Raw genomic sequence first — 6,843 nt, forward strand, 5'->3', positions numbered from 1 at the left:
ATCAATTAGCGAATTGTATGAAATTGCAAATTGAATGCTTCTGGATTTAGTGAACTGAAACTTAAAATCGATAACGCTGATTTAAGCTTCCTGTGTCTTAACATTTGACCTCAATTAAGTGCTTTTAAAACTTAATTAGATAACAGTAGCATTATAACCCAATAAAATGGAGAAAACACTTTATTTTATAACCAAAAAGACATTGTATCGTCTCTATGGGTGGCCCGTCGCTATTTTAGTCGGCGGTAGACAAACTGTCCATAAATAACAAGTTTTCGGACAATTAATAATAGGGCTTTTCTTGGCCTATAATGGGGATAATATTAAGCGTATGTTGTTTTTATGGCGCGTTATTTTGGTCATTTGTGTGGTAATTTGTACTTTCTATTTCAAGACTTAATGACGTACAAAATTAACATGTCACGGTGTTTTTTTATGATTATGTGTAGGTATGATATTTTTAGGTTTCTTTGTTTAATCAATGATAATATCAAATACCTAGTTAATAATAATTATGATTATACAGTATACAGCATTATTATTAATATGCAAATAATTTATTTGCGATACAAATTTAAATTAAGTAAAGTATACCTACCTACCTAAAAATATTTTAGGTACGAAAAGAATTAATCTAATTATTGCGAAGGAATTAATATCTAGATTTGAATTTAATTATAACTGTCACACGAAGCATTCAATAAGCATCAAAATAGTTATTTTCGATACAAGTGCGAAAAAGAGGAAATTCGAAAGTATGTTATCCTACTGTAATATTCAAGTATTTAATTGTTGAAACATTGCTTAGAATGGTGAAATATTAGGATAGGTACCACCAACAATAAATATCATTTTAACTGTTCCTCCTTAAATAATTTTAACGAACTGAATGTGTTATTTATGTGTATTAAACACACAATAACATGTAGAGTCGAACTAATAAATCAGTCGCAACAAGCAAATACTCGTAATGCAGGCATTTTATTATCAATAAAGTGTCCGCAAACATTCTTAAAACTAATTCTTCGACTTACTTAAAAAATATTCTGTCTCCCTCCTTCGATTCCAAATGTCATTCAAGTGTGAGAGAGATAGCTCGATATAGTAAATTTTCATTATTTTTAAAACATTGAATCCAGTGAATTGTGATTGAAGATATTTCGGGAATAAAAGGGATTCGTTTCATTTTCTAGAAAGAGTCGTCATTTGTTTTGAGCTGGCTTGTTTATTTCACATTTGCACAAAAATAAAACCTTTGATGTTAAATTGACAATAATTATAGCGTCATAATCAAATAGTAGGTATATTACGATACAAGTGCGAAAAGTAGGAAATTCGCAACGAGTGGCGATAAATTGAAACACTACCGAAGGGAGTGTTTTAAATCGACACGAGTTCTATGATCTATACGAAATAACAATGACACCAAATGATTCCTTAACTGTCTTGCAATTCAGCAATAGTTAGCTTTAATTTATAGGATATAAAACATTAGCCATAACATTAGTCCTAGTGTGGTCTGACCCGTCCAATATACGACCAACGACCGTCCCATAAAACGGTAATTTAGCTAAACGTGATTACGTATTATTTATAGTTATCGTTACTTTACACCACTGTCACAAAACTCGATTGTTAGACTTGACATTAGCTTATGGTCGCGCTTATCATATATGACATGATATATCATATGATATATATACTAGCTAAATATTACGAAGTCTGTTTCTAGGCTAATGTTGGTTTATTTGAAAGAAGCCAGTAGTGAATCGCTTTAAGTGTCTATCCAAAACGTGTGTTAAGAAAAATCACAAAATTAGATTGAATCAACATTTGAACTTTAGACGAAATAATTTGACTCTCTGTCCTTAAAAAATAAGATATCCTAGAACTTGATAATAAATACAGAAAAACAATAACGTTCCGCATTCTTGGAACATAAATAAAAACACAAACATATATTATTATATCTTTTTAGACTTATGTGCCGTCTATATAGAAACATTTCGGAAACTTTTCATATTTTATAAGTTTCCTTTGTTTCCATTGAAATGTTTGAGATTTTTTCAACTTTTTGAAAACTTATAAATGGTATATACTTAGGTACCTACAGATGTCAATCACAATGATCAACTGTGATCAACTTTGGCTAACGTGGGACTCGAACCCACACTTTTGGCTTGCCAGTCCAATGCATTTATTGTAACTTACCGCATCTTGCACATACAGTAGTAGACAATTAAAATCATAACCCTTACTTTGGAAGCTCGTTAGTCGGGTAATAAGTATAGTTTTGTCAGGCGTGACTCTCTCCGCGATTTCGTCGTGTCGCTACAAGTACATGCGGCCCACACCAATTTTGGTGTCTAGCCATAGTAGTTGCCGCGCACCGCTACGGAGCGGACGCCTGCTCGCGCTTGCGCCACCTAGCGGTCATATCTGTTGTAATAGAGCCGTTTTGTTAGAGAGTGAATCTTCTGTACTTAGTACTATTATTTATTATTCTGTGGGTTTATCTATTAATACAAAGCACTATACAGAATAAAACGCACCATAAAACATAGATTTAAAACAACTTGAGAAAAGTCACGTTTTTAATACATATTTCATCCCAAACGATTACACTGAGACTGATTTTGACAGTTTGTATGACATATGTATGCCGTGGGACGGTTATTTTTGTAAAATTTGACAAATAACTCTTTATAATATCTATATATTTAAGTGTCGTTGGAATTATTAAAATAGATAAGAGAGATAAAATTGATAGTGTAAATAGTTTGTGTTTCAACACAAAATCATTAATACAGTTCTTTAAATGTAAGAGGTCTTTTAATGTGGGTTCGACTATGACGTTAATGTTTTAATAGTCAATTTCAAAGAGAAAAGACATTGGTTGAGACATTATTTTAAATAGCACTATTTAAAATATCTTTAGTGGGTAAAAAAATCTCAGTCTAAGATTCAAAGTCAGTGGATAGAAAATTCGAAATCATATAAAAGGATTATGATTAGTATTATTACTTAAACAACAGAAATGACATTGATATACATTATGTAATTCGTTTATCTCCAAAAATATGAAATCATTATTTAACAAATAATCTCATACTATTTCTCATACTACTTTAACTAACGTAAGTTAGTTAAAGTGGGCCTTAAAGGCCTTAGTAATTTTTTCTTAGTAGGTATATGATATTTATTTCAGTTTACAAGCTAAATTCATCCCAATTTACTCATACTAAACTTCAGTATGGTGTGACTTACGAGGTTATACCTATTAACTTTTCTATCCTTGCATAAGTAACTTGAATCGCTAGGTACTGGAAAGTGGAAACCTTAGACAAGGCGGTAATAAGGACCTTCGGGTCGCATAAATATCCTACAAGTCAATTACCTACTGAGTTTAGATGCAGAAAAATATGGTAAAAAATAATACCGTACAACATAAGTTAAGACATTCTTTTGCACTGATTTTTTGAACCTCGATATTAACGCTGGTGTAGTCTCAATTCGATTGTCACCTTAATAATGGTTAGGTACATTAGCTACCTATCTATAAAACTGAATTATATTTCATCAATGGATCCATTGTATAATTTGTATATAGTATAGTGATAAAACGCAATTGCTCTTGTTTATACATTTTTGGGATAGTTTCCTTCCATGTTTCTTAACTAACAAAACGATTTTTAAAGTGGTAAATTTTACGTTTTGGCTAAAATTTAAACTTCACTGAAAGTGTCAAAGATTGTATTGCTAGGGTACCATTACCAAGATCCGATCTGATACACAATCAACAACGAAGTCAGATTTGTATCAAAACTCCAGGCTCAATTCAAAAATCCAAATTATAAGTATCATGAACTGAAAGATATCTTTTAAAAAGACGTTCGGTTTCGTAAACATAAACGATTTTTATCGTAACGTGTTTTATTTATAGTACAAATGACCCCCTACGCCTTTATGCCTTTAGGTATTAAGTACGCCATTTGTACATTTTATTTGTATTTTGTGCAATACATTTTAAATAAATAAATAAAATGTTTATCGCTAAAATTAATTATGAATTGTCACCAAAGTTCAGGTAAAGTGGTAAAGATTGTATCGCTAGGGTACGCCATTACCCCCGATCCTATCTGATACGCTATCGACAACGAAGTCAGACTTGTATAACGCCGTATGATTAATGCGTTTCCACATTAGTGCGAGGGGGAGAGATATAATTGTTGGGCTACGAAATGGGCGATAGGTTTTAAACATTATTAAACCATAATATTCATCAATAATCGTTATTGCTATTGGCCTTTTTTATATTATATTTTAGCTGTAGAAAAGGATATTCCTAGTGATTCGAGCTCCAGGTTTTATATTCAATAAGGGTCTCTGTTGTTGCGATTGTATAAAATACTAAAGCAGTGATTTTTTCTGTTTGAGATTACAAAGTGTGAAAATTAATCGATTTTTCTTTTTTTTTTTCTTTTGTATCCACATAATTACCCAGCCGGATGCCAAATTTCAACTGACTAGGTCATCTCGAAGGATTCAAATTTTTCGATGAGTAACTGAGTCAGTCAGTGGTAAAAATAGTAGAGATTTTGACGTCTGAAAATCTTTATTACTTTTCATTGAAATTCAAGATTTGGTTTGATTTAGTAGGTTAAAATAAAATTTCAATTGCGTAGGTCAAATAGATTTAAATAATATAACCCACAGACACACGGACAGTGTCACCTTTTCTGCTTTGCGAACTTGCTGATACACTGCCCTGTGTTTAGATTTATTTATTTAATTTTACTTTCATTCTTTTTTTCTTTTGTGTACATAACATGGGTGTTTTGTGCTCAAAAATATCCCAATAATTTATAAATTGTGGATATTATAATGGTAAATAATTATGAATTGTTCTTTTTTGTTTACTTGTCTTGTGTATTTGTAAATATTAATTTGTTTGTTTGACAATTGACGTTTTTCCATGTCCTGGCGTTTCGCCTCCGCTGTGAGCCGGATATGTTTGAAAATAAATAAATAATAAATAAAATAAAAAACGTTGCGTCCGCTGCTCTCGTGGCCCGCCTCTAAGGGATTGATACTGTCTCGGCGTGGATCGATGGCGTATCTACATAAACGATTATTGTACGCTAATACCTCTTTCGCACAAGAACAAAAGGTATGTTTCGGTTAAACATACCTTTGGTATTATGATAAATGAGATGTGACTATCACGTGACATATTTATTTTTAATTCAACTTCCTTTATAATAGTTATCATTTATCAAGGCATAAAGATTTTTGTTAATTTTTTTTTTGCGTTTTCATCTCATTGAAATCTTATTCTTATTGGGATCTTATTGGCTTTACTACAAAACAAATTATAAGTAATTAACTTTTTTTTGTAAAAAACCATCGTCAGAAAAATACAATAAGTTTTTATGAAAATAACCCGCAGGGTCTACGCTAAATTCAAATCGAATTTTATTATTATTAGTTATAATATAAACCTTCTGTATTTGTTAGTAAGTCGCAATAAGTACAGGTAAAGAAAAAATGTTTTATAAAAATAAATAATAGGACACTTAATTTTGTCCAATTATCTGAAAGAAGCTATTCCAAGACCTATTTATATTCACATACAAACACCCTTATTACACTAACCAGTTGAACAACTGACGACATTCGCAAAATATCCATTATTACCGCACAAAGCCGCAAACACACCTAAAACAACTGCCACTCGTTAAAAATGTCTTCAGTTAACAACTTTAAGTAAGCGTCAATACTTAATATACCGCGTTGTATACAGGGTGTCTCATTGACGCGCCGTAATTATTCGCTGATGTCAACTCGAATGCTTAAGAGACTATACAGCCCACAATACCTTTGACGCGACTTTGTCTCCCTTGCAATTACAACACCCCTTATTATTTTTACAAAGTTTTCGTACAGTTGTCATAATCTTTAGAAGTTGTCTTAAGGTTGAATCTCGCGTGAATTAGCGGTAAGTATTGAGAGTTTTTAAGAACTAGACGTAGGTGGTAGGTATGACAGGTTGGAGATTGTTCAGAAAACAACACTTGTCATTTTTTTGTTTAATTAGACCCTTTGGAGGAGCTGCGGTGGTGATGGTTTTCTTTATTTCGTTTGAATAATAGTCCTTTATACTTATAATTTATGTATATGATATGATTCTCTACAAGGTGGAAAGAATATTATCATTGTACCTACTTATTTAAGTAAACTAGAGCACATTTTGACACATGCCACATTTCATTAAAGTGGGATAAAATTATATGTTTCCTTCTTTTTTCCAGTGCTACTTCTTATAGTGATTATATTTTTTTCGTTTTTTTATTCGTTGGTAGATTAGTAATTTTACTAGACACAAATTGTTTGAAGAACGAGGTATTAGGCAAATATGTGTTTTGATAAGAATTACCTATTTACCTGTATTATTTATATTTCTAAACACGGAAATTAAAAATGGAGGAGGATAATATATTATACATAGGTACTGGTACTTAAATAAATAAATAAATAAATAAATATTATAGGACATTATTACACAAATTGACTAAGCCCCAAGGTAAGCTCAAGAAAGCTTGTGTTGTGGGTACTCAGACAAAGATATATATAATATACAAATACTTAAATACATAGAAAAGAACCATGACTCACTCACAAAAAATGAAAATATCCCAAAAAATTGTATCGTAAAGCCTATTGAATATTAACTTATCACTATTGGTTTCACATAAAATTTTATGCGAAATTGAGTCTTAATAATTCATAACACAATACTGACCTCCCCTAAAACCACAAAATACAATGAGCATAAACAAAATA

Source organism: Cydia amplana, chromosome 15 (genome assembly GCF_948474715.1).
Source record: "Cydia amplana chromosome 15, ilCydAmpl1.1, whole genome shotgun sequence".
Classification (NCBI taxonomy): domain Eukaryota; kingdom Metazoa; phylum Arthropoda; class Insecta; order Lepidoptera; family Tortricidae; genus Cydia; species Cydia amplana.